General features: G+C 37.5%; 14 non-coding genes across 14 annotated transcripts; all 14 read left to right on the top strand.

Annotated features, from left to right (window-relative positions):
• The first annotated feature begins 134 nt into the window (after nt 1-134).
• On the top strand, nt 135-327 carry LOC131929870 (U2 spliceosomal RNA). The gene has a single exon (XR_009384029.1). It is a non-coding gene; the product is annotated as a U2 spliceosomal RNA (small nuclear RNA).
• A 1102-nt stretch (nt 328-1429) lies between these two features.
• On the top strand, nt 1430-1622 carry LOC131929871 (U2 spliceosomal RNA). Its single transcript, XR_009384030.1, has one exon. It is a non-coding gene; the product is annotated as a U2 spliceosomal RNA (small nuclear RNA).
• A 1098-nt stretch (nt 1623-2720) lies between these two features.
• On the top strand, nt 2721-2915 carry LOC131929872 (U2 spliceosomal RNA). Its single transcript, XR_009384031.1, has one exon. It is a non-coding gene; the product is annotated as a U2 spliceosomal RNA (small nuclear RNA).
• A 1101-nt stretch (nt 2916-4016) lies between these two features.
• Nucleotides 4017-4207, top strand: LOC131929874 (U2 spliceosomal RNA). Its single transcript, XR_009384033.1, has one exon. It is a non-coding gene; the product is annotated as a U2 spliceosomal RNA (small nuclear RNA).
• Nucleotides 4208-5302: 1095 nt separating this feature from the next.
• LOC131929869 (U2 spliceosomal RNA) lies at nt 5303-5495 on the top strand. The gene has a single exon (XR_009384028.1). It is a non-coding gene; the product is annotated as a U2 spliceosomal RNA (small nuclear RNA).
• A 1097-nt stretch (nt 5496-6592) lies between these two features.
• LOC131929868 (U2 spliceosomal RNA) lies at nt 6593-6785 on the top strand. The gene has a single exon (XR_009384027.1). It is a non-coding gene; the product is annotated as a U2 spliceosomal RNA (small nuclear RNA).
• A 1099-nt stretch (nt 6786-7884) lies between these two features.
• On the top strand, nt 7885-8077 carry LOC131929867 (U2 spliceosomal RNA). The gene has a single exon (XR_009384026.1). It is a non-coding gene; the product is annotated as a U2 spliceosomal RNA (small nuclear RNA).
• A 1099-nt stretch (nt 8078-9176) lies between these two features.
• Nucleotides 9177-9369, top strand: LOC131929865 (U2 spliceosomal RNA). The gene has a single exon (XR_009384025.1). It is a non-coding gene; the product is annotated as a U2 spliceosomal RNA (small nuclear RNA).
• Nucleotides 9370-10467: 1098 nt separating this feature from the next.
• Nucleotides 10468-10660, top strand: LOC131929864 (U2 spliceosomal RNA). Its single transcript, XR_009384024.1, has one exon. It is a non-coding gene; the product is annotated as a U2 spliceosomal RNA (small nuclear RNA).
• Nucleotides 10661-11759: 1099 nt separating this feature from the next.
• On the top strand, nt 11760-11952 carry LOC131929863 (U2 spliceosomal RNA). The gene has a single exon (XR_009384023.1). It is a non-coding gene; the product is annotated as a U2 spliceosomal RNA (small nuclear RNA).
• A 1098-nt stretch (nt 11953-13050) lies between these two features.
• LOC131929862 (U2 spliceosomal RNA) lies at nt 13051-13243 on the top strand. The gene has a single exon (XR_009384022.1). It is a non-coding gene; the product is annotated as a U2 spliceosomal RNA (small nuclear RNA).
• Nucleotides 13244-14342: 1099 nt separating this feature from the next.
• LOC131929860 (U2 spliceosomal RNA) lies at nt 14343-14535 on the top strand. Its single transcript, XR_009384020.1, has one exon. It is a non-coding gene; the product is annotated as a U2 spliceosomal RNA (small nuclear RNA).
• A 1098-nt stretch (nt 14536-15633) lies between these two features.
• On the top strand, nt 15634-15826 carry LOC131929859 (U2 spliceosomal RNA). The gene has a single exon (XR_009384019.1). It is a non-coding gene; the product is annotated as a U2 spliceosomal RNA (small nuclear RNA).
• A 1098-nt stretch (nt 15827-16924) lies between these two features.
• LOC131929858 (U2 spliceosomal RNA) lies at nt 16925-17117 on the top strand. The gene has a single exon (XR_009384018.1). It is a non-coding gene; the product is annotated as a U2 spliceosomal RNA (small nuclear RNA).
• Nucleotides 17118-17261: the final 144 nt, after the last annotated feature.

The following is a 17261-nucleotide window of genomic DNA, read 5'->3' as shown; positions in this document are numbered from 1 at the left end:
GTCGCATGGGCGGCGATTTCTGCAATAAGGAATATTTTCGGTGTGCGGAATCGGATGAATATTTACGGAATCATTTCAGAGGAGCGGATAGGAAATTTTCCGGAATATGAGGCGTCGGTAGTCCAGTGACCGTTATCGCTTCTCGGCCTTTTGGCTAAGATCAAAGTGTAGTATCTGTTCTTATCAGCTTAATATCTGATACGTGGCTCATTGAGTCACTACGATATTAAACTGATTTTTGGTACTCGGCGGGATGCCCGGGGCTTGCTCCGCTCTCGCCACGGGTCGGCCCGGTATTGCAGTTCTTCCGGGAATGGCCCATTCAATTTCAATAATGTACGATTGGTCTCTCTCTCTCAATAAAAACAGCTCACTGCTGGTCAGTCAGAGTGATATGGTATTTATTCTATACCAGTCACTGTTTGCTTAAAATGTTAATCGTTTGAGCTGACCAGCACATTTTTTCTTTATTTGACGGTTCTCAAACGAACGGCAGCCGGTATAAAAACAGATATTTTTTTTTATATTTAAAATTCTCTCCGCTCCTCTCCTTCGTTGTTTACTAATCTAAATTATGTTTTAAAAATCATTTGTCATGGCCAGTATGTGTCAAAATATCACACTTCTGTCCACACAGGACCAGTATTAATTTCACTTTAATATAAAGAAAATAGAAATTTAAATGTAAATTTTTAAAAGTTATTTCAATTTAAAAAAACAAAAATTCATTTTTATTTTTAAACTGACGTACATTGTTTACGTACATTGTTTAATGTATTCTTTCCTTCAACGATTTGCATATATCTTGATCCTAATTGATTTCAAAATGTTAAATGAAACATTACAATCAGCAGAATATTAATAACAATGATCCGTTTAAGAAAAAAAAATATAAATAAAAAAAAAAAAAAAAAAAAAAATCTAAATTTACAAATTTAAATTTTGTGGTTTTTGTTCCGCATCTTTTCTCCTGCCGACCTCACGTCACCTTTTTGTATTCTTTTTCTTTCTCAGTCTCTTCCTATACCTTTTTAACGTTGGCTTGTTCCACAGCGCTAGTCGCCTTGCGCCGCCCGCCAAAGACGTAAAACAACAGGGCGTTGATCGATTCGATATACATCAAGGCGGCGCGGGCGTCAAGGGAAGCCACTATTACGACGTTAAGGTAAGGCGCTATATTTTTTTTCCTTGTTTGAGTTTTAGAAATTCATAATGTTACTTGTTTCATTGATTTCGTTAACATTCGCCTTTCCGCTTTGGCAGATTGTAAAACGCCCACCGCCTAACGGCCGTACGTCGCATGGGCGGCGATTTCTGCAATAAGGAATATTTTCGGTGTGCGGAATCGGATGAATATTTACGGAATCATTTCAGAGGAGCGGATAGGAAATTTTCCGGAATATGAGGCGTCGGTAGTCCAGTGACCGTTATCGCTTCTCGGCCTTTTGGCTAAGATCAAAGTGTAGTATCTGTTCTTATCAGCTTAATATCTGATACGTGGCTCATTGAGTCACTACGATATAAACTGATTTTTTGGTACTCGGCGGGATGCCCGGGGCTTGCTCCGCTCTCGCCACGGGTCGGCCCGGTATTGCAGTTCTTCCGGGAATGGCCCATTCAATTTCAATAATGTACGATTGGTCTCTCTCTCTCAATAAAAACAGCTCACTGCTGGTCAGTCAGAGTGATATGGTATTTATTCTATACCAGTCACTGTTTGCTTAAATGTTAATCGTTTGAGCTGACCAGCACATTTTTTCTTTATTTGACGGTTCTCAAACGAACGGCAGCCGGTATAAAAAACAGATATTTTTTTTTTATATTAAAATTTCTCTCCGCTCCTCTCCTTCGTTGTTTACTAATCTAAATTATGTTTTAAAAATCATTTGTCATGGCCAGTATGTGTCAAAATATCACACTTCTGTCCACACAGGACCAGTATTAATTTCACTTTAATATAAAGAAAATAGAAATTTAAATGTAAATTTTTAAAAGTTATTTCAATTTAAAAAAACAAAAATTCATTTTTATTTTTAAACTGACGTACATTGTTACGTACATTGTTTAATGTATTCTTTCCTTCAACGATTTGCATATATCTTGATCCTAATTGATTTCAAAATGTTAAATGAAACATTACAATCAGCAGAATATTAATAACAATGATCCGTTTAAGAAAAAAAAATATAAATAAAAAAAAAAAAAAAAAAAAATCTAAATTTACAAATTTAAATTTTGTGGTTTTGTTCCGCATCTTTTCTCCTGCCGACCTCACGTCACCTTTTTGTATTCTTTTTCTTTCTCAGTCTCTTCCTATACCTTTTTAACGTTGGCTTGTTCCACAGCGCTAGTCGCCTTGCGCCGCCCGCCAAAGACGTAAAACAACAGGGCGTTGATCGATTCGATATACATCAAGGCGGCGCGGGCGTCAAGGGAAGCCACTATTACGACGTTAAGGTAAGGCGCTATATTTTTTTCCTTGTTTGAGTTTTAGAAATTCATAATGTTACTTGTTTCATTGATTTCGTTAACATTCGCCTTTCCGCTTTGGCAGATTGTAAAACGCCCACCGCCTAACGGCCGTACGTCGCATGGGCGGCGATTTCTGCAATAAGGAATATTTTCGGTGTGCGGAATCGGATGAATATTTACGGAATCATTTCAGAGGAGCGGATAGGAAATTTTCCGGAATATGAGGCGTCGGTAGTCCAGTGACCGTTATCGCTTCTCGGGCCTTTTGGCTAAGATCAAAGTGTAGTATCTGTTCTTATCAGCTTAATATCTGATACGTGGCTCATTGAGTCACTACGATATTAAACTGATTTTTGGTACTCGGCGGGATGCCCGGGGCTTGCTCCGCTCTCGCCACGGGTCGGCCCGGTATTGCAGTTCTTCCGGGAATGGGCCCATTCAATTTCAATAATGTACGATTGGTCTCTCTCTCTCAATAAAAACAGCTCACTGCTGGTCAGTCAGAGTGATATGGTATTTATTCTATACCAGTCACTGTTTGCTTAAAATGTTAATCGTTTGAGCTGACCAGCACATTTTTTTCTTTATTTGACGGTTCTCAAACGAACGGCAGCCGGTATAAAAACAGATATTTTTTTTTATATTTAAAATTTCTCTCCGCTCCTCTCCTTCGTTGTTTACTAATCTAAATTATGTTTTAAAAATCATTTGTCATGGCCAGTATGTGTCAAAATATCACACTTCTGTCCACACAGGACCAGTATTAATTTCACTTTAATATAAAGAAAATAGAAATTTAAATGTTAAATTTTTAAAAGTTATTTCAATTTAAAAAAAACAAAAATTCATTTTTATTTTTAAACTGACGTACATTGTTACGTACATTGTTTAATGTATTCTTTCCTTCAACGATTTGCATATATCTTGATCCTAATTGATTTCAAAATGTTAAATGAAACATTACAATCAGCAGAATATTAATAACAATGATCCGTTTAAGAAAAAAAAATATAATAAAAAAAAAAAAAAAAAAAAATCTAAATTTACAAATTTAAATTTTGTGGTTTTGTTCCGCATCTTTTCTCCTGCCGACCTCACGTCACCTTTTTGTATTCTTTTTCTTTCTCAGTCTCTTCCTATACCTTTTTAACGTTGGCTTGTTCCACAGCGCTAGTCGCCTTGCGCCCGCCCGCCAAAGACGTAAAACAACAGGGCGTTGATCGATTCGATATACATCAAGGCGGCGCGGGCGTCAAGGGAAGCCACTATTACGACGTTAAGGTAAGGCGCTATATTTTTTTCCTTGTTTGAGTTTTAGAAATTCATAATGTTACTTGTTTCATTGATTTCGTTAACATTCGCCTTTCCGCTTTGGCAGATTGTAAAACGCCCACCGCCTAACGGCCGTACGTCGCATGGGCGGCGATTTCTGCAATAAGGAATATTTTCGGTGTGCGGAATCGGATGAATATTTACGGAATCATTTCAGAGGAGCGGATAGGAAATTTTCCGGAATATGAGGCGTCGGTAGTCCAGTGACCGTTATCGCTTCTCGGCCTTTTGCTAAGATCAAAGTGTAGTATCTGTTCTTATCAGCTTAATATCTGATACGTGGCTCATTGAGTCACTACGATATTAAACTGATTTTTGGTACTCGGCGGGATGCCCGGGCTTGCTCCGCTCTCGCCACGGGTCGGCCCGGTATTGCAGTTCTTCCGGGAATGGCCCATTCAATTTCAATAATGTACGATTGGTCTCTCTCTCTCAATAAAAACAGCTCACTGCTGGTCAGTCAGAGTGATATGGTATTTATTCTATACCAGTCACTGTTTGCTTAAAATGTTAATCGTTTGAGCTGACCAGCACATTTTTTCTTTATTTGACGGTTCTCAAACGAACGGCAGCCGGTATAAAAACAGATATTTTTTTTTATATTTAAAATTTCTCTCCGCTCCTCTCCTTCGTTGTTTACTAATCTAAATTATGTTTTAAAAATCATTTGTCATGGCCAGTATGTGTCAAAATATCACACTTCTGTCCACACAGGACCAGTATTAATTTCACTTTAATATAAAGAAAATAGAAATTTAAATGTAAATTTTTAAAAGTTATTTCAATTAAAAAAACAAAAATTCATTTTTATTTTTAAACTGACGTACATTGTTACGTACATTGTTTAATGTATTCTTTCCTTCAACGATTTGCATATATCTTGATCCTAATTGATTTCAAAATGTTAAATGAAACATTACAATCAGCAGAATATTAATAACAATGATCCGTTTAAGAAAAAAAAATATAAATAAAAAAAAAAAAAAAAAAAAATCTAAATTTACAAATTTAAATTTTGTGGTTTTGTTCCGCATCTTTTCTCCTGCCGACCTCACGTCACCTTTTTGTATTCTTTTTCTTTCTCAGTCTCTTCCTATACCTTTTTAACGTTGGCTTGTTCCACAGCGCTAGTCGCCTTGCGCCGCCCGCCAAAGACGTAAAACAACAGGGCGTTGATCGATTCGATATACATCAAGGCGGCGCGGGCGTCAAGGGAAGCCACTATTACGACGTTAAGGTAAGGCGCTATATTTTTTTCCTTGTTTGAGTTTTAGAAATTCATAATGTTACTTGGTTTCATTGATTTCGTTAACATTCGCCTTTCCGCTTTGGCAGATTGTAAAACGCCCACCGCCTAACGGCCGTACGTCGCATGGGCGGCGATTTCTGCAATAAGGATATTTTCGGTGTGCGGAATCGGATGAATATTACGGAATCATTCAGAGGAGCGGATAGGAAATTTTCCGGAATATGAGGCGTCGGTAGTCCAGTGACCGTTATCGCTTCTCGGCCTTTTGGCTAAGATCAAAGTGTAGTATCTGTTCTTATCAGCTTAATATCTGATACGTGGCTCATTGAGTCACTACGATATTAAACTGATTTTTGGTACTCGGCGGGATGCCCGGGGCTTGCTCCGCTCTCGCCACGGGTCGGCCCGGTATTGCAGTTCTTCCGGGAATGGCCCATTCAATTTCAATAATGTACGATTGGTCTCTCTCTCTCAATAAAAACAGCTCACTGCTGGTCAGTCAGAGTGATATGGTATTTATTCTATACCAGTCACTGTTTGCTTAAAATGTTAATCGTTTGAGCTGACCAGCACATTTTTTCTTTATTTGACGGTTCTCAACGAACGGCAGCCGGTATAAAAACAGATATTTTTTTTTATATTTAAAATTTCTCTCCGCTCCTCTCCTTCGTTGTTTACTAATCTAAATTATGTTTTAAAAATCATTTGTCATGGCCAGTATGTGTCAAAATATCACACTTCTGTCCACACAGGACCAGTATTAATTTCACTTTAATATAAAGAAAATAGAAATTTAAATGTAAATTTTTAAAAGTTATTTCAATTTAAAAAAACAAAAATTCATTTTTATTTTTAAACTGACGTACATTGTTACGTACATTGTTTAATGTATTCTTTCCTTCAACGATTTGCATATATCTTGATCCTAATTGATTTCAAAATGTTAAATGAAACATTACAATCAGCAGAATATTAATAACAATGATCCGTTTAAGAAAAAAAAATATAAATAAAAAAAAAAAAAAAAAAAAATCTAAATTTACAAATTTAAATTTTGTGGTTTTGTTCCGCATCTTTTCTCCTGCCGACCTCACGTCACCTTTTTGTATTCTTTTTCTTTCTCAGTCTCTTCCTATACCTTTTTAACGTTGGCTTGTTCCACAGCGCTAGTCGCCTTGCGCCGCCCGCCAAAGACGTAAAACAACAGGGCGTTGATCGATTCGATATACATCAAGGCGGCGCGGGCGTCAAGGGAAGCCACTATTACGACGTTAAGGTAAGGCGCTATATTTTTTTCCTTGTTTGAGTTTTAGAAATTCATAATGTTACTTGTTTCATTGATTTCGTTAACATTCGCCTTTCCGCTTTGGCAGATTGTAAAACGCCCACCGCCTAACGGCCGTACGTCGCATGGGCGGCGATTTCTGCAATAAGGAATATTTTCGGTGTGCGGAATCGGATGAATATTTACGGAATCATTTCAGAGGAGCGGATAGGAAATTTTCCGGAATATGAGGCGTCGGTAGTCCAGTGACCGTTATCGCTTCTCGGCCTTTTGGCTAAGATCAAAGTGTAGTATCTGTTCTTATCAGCTTAATATCTGATACGTGGCTCATTGAGTCACTACGATATTAAACTGATTTTTGGTACTCGGCGGGATGCCCGGGGCTTGCTCCGCTCTCGCCACGGGTCGGCCCGGTATTGCAGTTCTTCCGGGAATGGCCCATTCAATTTCAATAATGTACGATTGGTCTCTCTCTCTCAATAAAAACAGCTCACTGCTGGTCAGTCAGAGTGATATGGTATTTATTCTATACCAGTCACTGTTTGCTTAAAATGTTAATCGTTTGAGCTGACCAGCACATTTTTTCTTTATTTGACGGTTCTCAAACGAACGGCAGCCGGTATAAAAACAGATATTTTTTTTTATATTTAAAATTTCTCTCCGCTCCTCTCCTTCGTTGTTTACTAATCTAAATTATGTTTTAAAAATCATTTGTCATGGCCAGTATGTGTCAAAATATCACACTTCTGTCCACACAGGACCAGTATTAATTTCACTTTAATATAAAGAAAATAGAAATTTAAATGTAAATTTTTAAAAGTTATTTCAATTTAAAAAAACAAAAATTCATTTTTATTTTTAAACTGACGTACATTGTTACGTACATTGTTTAATGTATTCTTTCCTTCAACGATTTGCATATATCTTGATCCTAATTGATTTCAAAATGTTAAATGAAACATTACAATCAGCAGAATATTAATAACAATGATCCGTTTAAGAAAAAAAAATATAAATAAAAAAAAAAAAAAAAAAAAAATCTAAATTTACAAATTTAAATTTTGTGGTTTTGTTCCGCATCTTTTCTCCTGCCGACCTCACGTCACCTTTTTGTATTCTTTTTCTTTCTCAGTCTCTTCCTATACCTTTTTAACGTTGGCTTGTTCCACAGCGCTAGTCGCCTTGCGCCGCCCGCCAAAGACGTAAAACAACAGGGCGTTGATCGATTCGATATACATCAAGGCGGCGCGGGCGTCAAGGGAAGCCACTATTACGACGTTAAGGTAAGGCGCTATATTTTTTTCCTTGTTTGAGTTTTAGAAATTCATAATGTTACTTGTTTCATTGATTTCGTTAACATTCGCCTTTCCGCTTTGGCAGATTGTAAAACGCCCACCGCCTAACGGCCGTACGTCGCATGGGCGGCGATTTCTGCAATAAGGAATATTTTCGGTGTGCGGAATCGGATGAATATTTACGGAATCATTTCAGAGGAGCGGATAGGAAATTTTCCGGAATATGAGGCGTCGGTAGTCCAGTGACCGTTATCGCTTCTCGGCCTTTTGGCTAAGATCAAAGTGTAGTATCTGTTCTTATCAGCTTAATATCTGATACGTGGCTCATTGAGTCACTACGATATTAAACTGATTTTTGGTACTCGGCGGGATGCCCGGGGCTTGCTCCGCTCTCGCCACGGGTCGGCCCGGTATTGCAGTTCTTCCGGGAATGGCCCATTCAATTTCAATAATGTACGATTGGTCTCTCTCTCTCAATAAAAACAGCTCACTGCTGGTCAGTCAGAGTGATATGGTATTTATTCTATACCAGTCACTGTTTGCTTAAAATGTTAATCGTTTGAGCTGACCAGCACATTTTTTCTTTATTTGACGGTTCTCAAACGAACGGCAGCCGGTATAAAAACAGATATTTTTTTTTATATTTAAAATTTCTCTCCGCTCCTCTCCTTCGTTGTTTACTAATCTAAATTATGTTTTAAAAATCATTTGTCATGGCCAGTATGTGTCAAAATATCACACTTCTGTCCACACAGGACCAGTATTAATTTCACTTTAATATAAAGAAAATAGAAATTTAAATGTAAATTTTTAAAAGTTATTTCAATTTAAAAAAACAAAAATTCATTTTTATTTTTAAACTGACGTACATTGTTACGTACATTGTTTAATGTATTCTTTCCTTCAACGATTTGCATATATCTTGATCCTAATTGATTTCAAAATGTTAAATGAAACATTACAATCAGCAGAATATTAATAACAATGATCCGTTTAAGAAAAAAAAATATAAATAAAAAAAAAAAAAAAAAAAAAATCTAAATTTACAAATTTAAATTTTGTGGTTTTGTTCCGCATCTTTTCTCCTGCCGACCTCACGTCACCTTTTTGTATTCTTTTTCTTTCTCAGTCTCTTCCTATACCTTTTTAACGTTGGCTTGTTCCACAGCGCTAGTCGCCTTGCGCCGCCCGCCAAAGACGTAAAACAACAGGGCGTTGATCGATTCGATATACATCAAGGCGGCGCGGGCGTCAAGGGAAGCCACTATTACGACGTTAAGGTAAGGCGCTATATTTTTTTCCTTGTTTGAGTTTTAGAAATTCATAATGTTACTTGTTTCATTGATTTCGTTAACATTCGCCTTTCCGCTTTGGCAGATTGTAAAACGCCCACCGCCTAACGGCCGTACGTCGCATGGGCGGCGATTTCTGCAATAAGGAATATTTTCGGTGTGCGGAATCGGATGAATATTTACGGAATCATTTCAGAGGAGCGGATAGGAAATTTTCCGGAATATGAGGCGTCGGTAGTCCAGTGACCGTTATCGCTTCTCGGCCTTTTGGCTAAGATCAAAGTGTAGTATCTGTTCTTATCAGCTTAATATCTGATACGTGGCTCATTGAGTCACTACGATATTAAACTGATTTTTGGTACTCGGCGGGATGCCCGGGGCTTGCTCCGCTCTCGCCACGGGTCGGCCCGGTATTGCAGTTCTTCCGGGAATGGCCCATTCAATTTCAATAATGTACGATTGGTCTCTCTCTCTCAATAAAAACAGCTCACTGCTGGTCAGTCAGAGTGATATGGTATTTATTCTATACCAGTCACTGTTTGCTTAAAATGTTAATCGTTTGAGCTGACCAGCACATTTTTTCTTTATTTGACGGTTCTCAAACGAACGGCAGCCGGTATAAAAACAGATATTTTTTTTTATATTTAAAATTTCTCTCCGCTCCTCTCCTTCGTTGTTTACTAATCTAAATTATGTTTTAAAAATCATTTGTCATGGCCAGTATGTGTCAAAATATCACACTTCTGTCCACACAGGACCAGTATTAATTTCACTTTAATATAAAGAAAATAGAAATTTAAATGTAAATTTTTAAAAGTTATTTCAATTTAAAAAAACAAAAATTCATTTTTATTTTTAAACTGACGTACATTGTTACGTACATTGTTTAATGTATTCTTTCCTTCAACGATTTGCATATATCTTGATCCTAATTGATTTCAAAATGTTAAATGAAACATTACAATCAGCAGAATATTAATAACAATGATCCGTTTAAGAAAAAAAAATATAAATAAAAAAAAAAAAAAAAAAAAATCTAAATTTACAAATTTAAATTTTGTGGTTTTGTTCCGCATCTTTTCTCCTGCCGACCTCACGTCACCTTTTTGTATTCTTTTTCTTTCTCAGTCTCTTCCTATACCTTTTTAACGTTGGCTTGTTCCACAGCGCTAGTCGCCTTGCGCCGCCCGCCAAAGACGTAAAACAACAGGGCGTTGATCGATTCGATATACATCAAGGCGGCGCGGGCGTCAAGGGAAGCCACTATTACGACGTTAAGGTAAGGCGCTATATTTTTTTCCTTGTTTGAGTTTTAGAAATTCATAATGTTACTTGTTTCATTGATTTCGTTAACATTCGCCTTTCCGCTTTGGCAGATTGTAAAACGCCCACCGCCTAACGGCCGTACGTCGCATGGGCGGCGATTTCTGCAATAAGGAATATTTTCGGTGTGCGGAATCGGATGAATATTTACGGAATCATTTCAGAGGAGCGGATAGGAAATTTTCCGGAATATGAGGCGTCGGTAGTCCAGTGACCGTTATCGCTTCTCGGCCTTTTGGCTAAGATCAAAGTGTAGTATCTGTTCTTATCAGCTTAATATCTGATACGTGGCTCATTGAGTCACTACGATATTAAACTGATTTTTGGTACTCGGCGGGATGCCCGGGGCTTGCTCCGCTCTCGCCACGGGTCGGCCCGGTATTGCAGTTCTTCCGGGAATGGCCCATTCAATTTCAATAATGTACGATTGGTCTCTCTCTCTCAATAAAAACAGCTCACTGCTGGTCAGTCAGAGTGATATGGTATTTATTCTATACCAGTCACTGTTTGCTTAAAATGTTAATCGTTTGAGCTGACCAGCACATTTTTTCTTTATTTGACGGTTCTCAAACGAACGGCAGCCGGTATAAAAACAGATATTTTTTTTTATATTTAAAATTTCTCTCCGCTCCTCTCCTTCGTTGTTTACTAATCTAAATTATGTTTTAAAAATCATTTGTCATGGCCAGTATGTGTCAAAATATCACACTTCTGTCCACACAGGACCAGTATTAATTTCACTTTAATATAAAGAAAATAGAAATTTAAATGTAAATTTTTAAAAGTTATTTCAATTTAAAAAAACAAAAATTCATTTTTATTTTTAAACTGACGTACATTGTTACGTACATTGTTTAATGTATTCTTTCCTTCAACGATTTGCATATATCTTGATCCTAATTGATTTCAAAATGTTAAATGAAACATTACAATCAGCAGAATATTAATAACAATGATCCGTTTAAGAAAAAAAAATATAAATAAAAAAAAAAAAAAAAAAAAAATCTAAATTTACAAATTTAAATTTTGTGGTTTTGTTCCGCATCTTTTCTCCTGCCGACCTCACGTCACCTTTTTGTATTCTTTTTCTTTCTCAGTCTCTTCCTATACCTTTTTAACGTTGGCTTGTTCCACAGCGCTAGTCGCCTTGCGCCGCCCGCCAAAGACGTAAAACAACAGGGCGTTGATCGATTCGATATACATCAAGGCGGCGCGGGCGTCAAGGGAAGCCACTATTACGACGTTAAGGTAAGGCGCTATATTTTTTTCCTTGTTTGAGTTTTAGAAATTCATAATGTTACTTGTTTCATTGATTTCGTTAACATTCGCCTTTCCGCTTTGGCAGATTGTAAAACGCCCACCGCCTAACGGCCGTACGTCGCATGGGCGGCGATTTCTGCAATAAGGAATATTTTCGGTGTGCGGAATCGGATGAATATTTACGGAATCATTTCAGAGGAGCGGATAGGAAATTTTCCGGAATATGAGGCGTCGGTAGTCCAGTGACCGTTATCGCTTCTCGGCCTTTTGGCTAAGATCAAAGTGTAGTATCTGTTCTTATCAGCTTAATATCTGATACGTGGCTCATTGAGTCACTACGATATTAAACTGATTTTTGGTACTCGGCGGGATGCCCGGGGCTTGCTCCGCTCTCGCCACGGGTCGGCCCGGTATTGCAGTTCTTCCGGGAATGGCCCATTCAATTTCAATAATGTACGATTGGTCTCTCTCTCTCAATAAAAACAGCTCACTGCTGGTCAGTCAGAGTGATATGGTATTTATTCTATACCAGTCACTGTTTGCTTAAAATGTTAATCGTTTGAGCTGACCAGCACATTTTTTCTTTATTTGACGGTTCTCAAACGAACGGCAGCCGGTATAAAAACAGATATTTTTTTTTATATTTAAAATTTCTCTCCGCTCCTCTCCTTCGTTGTTTACTAATCTAAATTATGTTTTAAAAATCATTTGTCATGGCCAGTATGTGTCAAAATATCACACTTCTGTCCACACAGGACCAGTATTAATTTCACTTTAATATAAAGAAAATAGAAATTTAAATGTAAATTTTTAAAAGTTATTTCAATTTAAAAAAACAAAAATTCATTTTTATTTTTAAACTGACGTACATTGTTACGTACATTGTTTAATGTATTCTTTCCTTCAACGATTTGCATATATCTTGATCCTAATTGATTTCAAAATGTTAAATGAAACATTACAATCAGCAGAATATTAATAACAATGATCCGTTTAAGAAAAAAAAATATAAATAAAAAAAAAAAAAAAAAAAAATCTAAATTTACAAATTTAAATTTTGTGGTTTTGTTCCGCATCTTTTCTCCTGCCGACCTCACGTCACCTTTTTGTATTCTTTTTCTTTCTCAGTCTCTTCCTATACCTTTTTAACGTTGGCTTGTTCCACAGCGCTAGTCGCCTTGCGCCGCCCGCCAAAGACGTAAAACAACAGGGCGTTGATCGATTCGATATACATCAAGGCGGCGCGGGCGTCAAGGGAAGCCACTATTACGACGTTAAGGTAAGGCGCTATATTTTTTTCCTTGTTTGAGTTTTAGAAATTCATAATGTTACTTGTTTCATTGATTTCGTTAACATTCGCCTTTCCGCTTTGGCAGATTGTAAAACGCCCACCGCCTAACGGCCGTACGTCGCATGGGCGGCGATTTCTGCAATAAGGAATATTTTCGGTGTGCGGAATCGGATGAATATTTACGGAATCATTTCAGAGGAGCGGATAGGAAATTTTCCGGAATATGAGGCGTCGGTAGTCCAGTGACCGTTATCGCTTCTCGGCCTTTTGGCTAAGATCAAAGTGTAGTATCTGTTCTTATCAGCTTAATATCTGATACGTGGCTCATTGAGTCACTACGATATTAAACTGATTTTTGGTACTCGGCGGGATGCCCGGGGCTTGCTCCGCTCTCGCCACGGGTCGGCCCGGTATTGCAGTTCTTCCGGGAATGGCCCATTCAATTTCAATAATGTACGATTGGTCTCTCTCTCTCAATAAAAACAGCTCACTGCTGGTCAGTCAGAGTGATATGGTATTTATTCTATACCAGTCACTGTTTGCTTAAAATGTTAATCGTTTGAGCTGACCAGCACATTTTTTCTTTATTTGACGGTTCTCAAACGAACGGCAGCCGGTATAAAAACAGATATTTTTTTTTATATTTAAAATTTCTCTCCGCTCCTCTCCTTCGTTGTTTACTAATCTAAATTATGTTTTAAAAATCATTTGTCATGGCCAGTATGTGTCAAAATATCACACTTCTGTCCACACAGGACCAGTATTAATTTCACTTTAATATAAAGAAAATAGAAATTTAAATGTAAATTTTTAAAAGTTATTTCAATTTAAAAAAACAAAAATTCATTTTTATTTTTAAACTGACGTACATTGTTACGTACATTGTTTAATGTATTCTTTCCTTCAACGATTTGCATATATCTTGATCCTAATTGATTTCAAAATGTTAAATGAAACATTACAATCAGCAGAATATTAATAACAATGATCCGTTTAAGAAAAAAAAATATAAATAAAAAAAAAAAAAAAAAAAAAATCTAAATTTACAAATTTAAATTTTGTGGTTTTGTTCCGCATCTTTTCTCCTGCCGACCTCACGTCACCTTTTTGTATTCTTTTTCTTTCTCAGTCTCTTCCTATACCTTTTTAACGTTGGCTTGTTCCACAGCGCTAGTCGCCTTGCGCCGCCCGCCAAAGACGTAAAACAACAGGGCGTTGATCGATTCGATATACATCAAGGCGGCGCGGGCGTCAAGGGAAGCCACTATTACGACGTTAAGGTAAGGCGCTATATTTTTTTCCTTGTTTGAGTTTTAGAAATTCATAATGTTACTTGTTTCATTGATTTCGTTAACATTCGCCTTTCCGCTTTGGCAGATTGTAAAACGCCCACCGCCTAACGGCCGTACGTCGCATGGGCGGCGATTTCTGCAATAAGGAATATTTTCGGTGTGCGGAATCGGATGAATATTTACGGAATCATTTCAGAGGAGCGGATAGGAAATTTTCCGGAATATGAGGCGTCGGTAGTCCAGTGACCGTTATCGCTTCTCGGCCTTTTGGCTAAGATCAAAGTGTAGTATCTGTTCTTATCAGCTTAATATCTGATACGTGGCTCATTGAGTCACTACGATATTAAACTGATTTTTGGTACTCGGCGGGATGCCCGGGGCTTGCTCCGCTCTCGCCACGGGTCGGCCCGGTATTGCAGTTCTTCCGGGAATGGCCCATTCAATTTCAATAATGTACGATTGGTCTCTCTCTCTCAATAAAAACAGCTCACTGCTGGTCAGTCAGAGTGATATGGTATTTATTCTATACCAGTCACTGTTTGCTTAAAATGTTAATCGTTTGAGCTGACCAGCACATTTTTTCTTTATTTGACGGTTCTCAAACGAACGGCAGCCGGTATAAAAACAGATATTTTTTTTTATATTTAAAATTTCTCTCCGCTCCTCTCCTTCGTTGTTTACTAATCTAAATTATGTTTTAAAAATCATTTGTCATGGCCAGTATGTGTCAAAATATCACACTTCTGTCCACACAGGACCAGTATTAATTTCACTTTAATATAAAGAAAATAGAAATTTAAATGTAAATTTTTAAAAGTTATTTCAATTTAAAAAAACAAAAATTCATTTTTATTTTTAAACTGACGTACATTGTTACGTACATTGTTTAATGTATTCTTTCCTTCAACGATTTGCATATATCTTGATCCTAATTGATTTCAAAATGTTAAATGAAACATTACAATCAGCAGAATATTAATAACAATGATCCGTTTAAGAAAAAAAAATATAAATAAAAAAAAAAAAAAAAAAAAATCTAAATTTACAAATTTAAATTTTGTGGTTTTGTTCCGCATCTTTTCTCCTGCCGACCTCACGTCACCTTTTTGTATTCTTTTTCTTTCTCAGTCTCTTCCTATACCTTTTTAACGTTGGCTTGTTCCACAGCGCTAGTCGCCTTGCGCCGCCCGCCAAAGACGTAAAACAACAGGGCGTTGATCGATTCGATATACATCAAGGCGGCGCGGGCGTCAAGGGAAGCCACTATTACGACGTTAAGGTAAGGCGCTATATTTTTTTCCTTGTTTGAGTTTTAGAAATTCATAATGTTACTTGTTTCATTGATTTCGTTAACATTCGCCTTTCCGCTTTGGCAGATTGTAAAACGCCCACCGCCTAACGGCCGTACGTCGCATGGGCGGCGATTTCTGCAATAAGGAATATTTTCGGTGTGCGGAATCGGATGAATATTTACGGAATCATTTCAGAGGAGCGGATAGGAAATTTTCCGGAATATGAGGCGTCGGTAGTCCAGTGACCGTTATCGCTTCTCGGCCTTTTGGCTAAGATCAAAGTGTAGTATCTGTTCTTATCAGCTTAATATCTGATACGTGGCTCATTGAGTCACTACGATATTAAACTGATTTTTGGTACTCGGCGGGATGCCCGGGGCTTGCTCCGCTCTCGCCACGGGTCGGCCCGGTATTGCAGTTCTTCCGGGAATGGCCCATTCAATTTCAATAATGTACGATTGGTCTCTCTCTCTCAATAAAAACAGCTCACTGCTGGTCAGTCAGAGTGATATGGTATTTATTCTATACCAGTCACTGTTTGCTTAAAATGTTAATCGTTTGAGCTGACCAGCACATTTTTTCTTTATTTGACGGTTCTCAAACGAACGGCAGCCGGTATAAAAACAGATATTTTTTTTTATATTTAAAATTTCTCTCCGCTCCTCTCCTTCGTTGTTTACTAATCTAAATTATGTTTTAAAAATCATTTGTCATGGCCAGTATGTGTCAAAATATCACACTTCTGTCCACACAGGACCAGTATTAATTTCACTTTAATATAAAGAAAATAGAAATTTAAATGTAAATTTTTAAAAGTTATTTCAATTTAAAAAAACAAAAATTCATTTTTATTTTTAAACTGACGTACATTGTTACGTACATTGTTTAATGTATTCTTTCCTTCAACGATTTGCATATATCTTGATCCTAATTGATTTCAAAATGTTAAATGAAACATTACAATCAGCAGAATATTAATAACAATGATCCGTTTAAGAAAAAAAAATATAAATAAAAAAAAAAAAAAAAAAAAATCTAAATTTACAAATTTAAATTTTGTGGTTTTGTTCCGCATCTTTTCTCCTGCCGACCTCACGTCACCTTTTTGTATTCTTTTTCTTTCTCAGTCTCTTCCTATACCTTTTTAACGTTGGCTTGTTCCACAGCGCTAGTCGCCTTGCGCCGCCCGCCAAAGACGTAAAACAACAGGGCGTTGATCGATTCGATATACATCAAGGCGGCGCGGGCGTCAAGGGAAGCCACTATTACGACGTTAAGGTAAGGCGCTATATTTTTTTCCTTGTTTGAGTTTTAGAAATTCATAATGTTACTTGTTTCATTGATTTCGTTAACATTCGCCTTTCCGCTTTGGCAGATTGTAAAACGCCCACCGCCTAACGGCCGTACGTCGCATGGGCGGCGATTTCTGCAATAAGGAATATTTTCGGTGTGCGGAATCGGATGAATATTTACGGAATCATTTCAGAGGAGCGGATAGGAAATTTTCCGGAATATGAGGCGTCGGTAGTCCAGTGACCGTTATCGCTTCTCGGCCTTTTGGCTAAGATCAAAGTGTAGTATCTGTTCTTATCAGCTTAATATCTGATACGTGGCTCATTGAGTCACTACGATATTAAACTGATTTTTGGTACTCGGCGGGATGCCCGGGGCTTGCTCCGCTCTCGCCACGGGTCGGCCCGGTATTGCAGTTCTTCCGGGAATGGCCCATTCAATTTCAATAATGTACGATTGGTCTCTCTCTCTCAATAAAAACAGCTCACTGCTGGTCAGTCAGAGTGATATGGTATTTATTCTATACCAGTCACTGTTTGCTTAAAATGTTAATCGTTTGAGCTGACCAGCACATTTTTTCTTTAT

The sequence above is a fragment of the Physella acuta genome, unplaced genomic scaffold (genome assembly GCF_028476545.2).
Source record: "Physella acuta isolate Inbredline_101_S28 unplaced genomic scaffold, ASM2847654v3 ptg001687l, whole genome shotgun sequence".
Taxonomy (NCBI): domain Eukaryota; kingdom Metazoa; phylum Mollusca; class Gastropoda; family Physidae; genus Physella; species Physella acuta.
The sequence above is the reverse complement of the archived record's forward strand: the minus strand, read 5'-3'. Positions and strand labels throughout refer to the sequence as shown.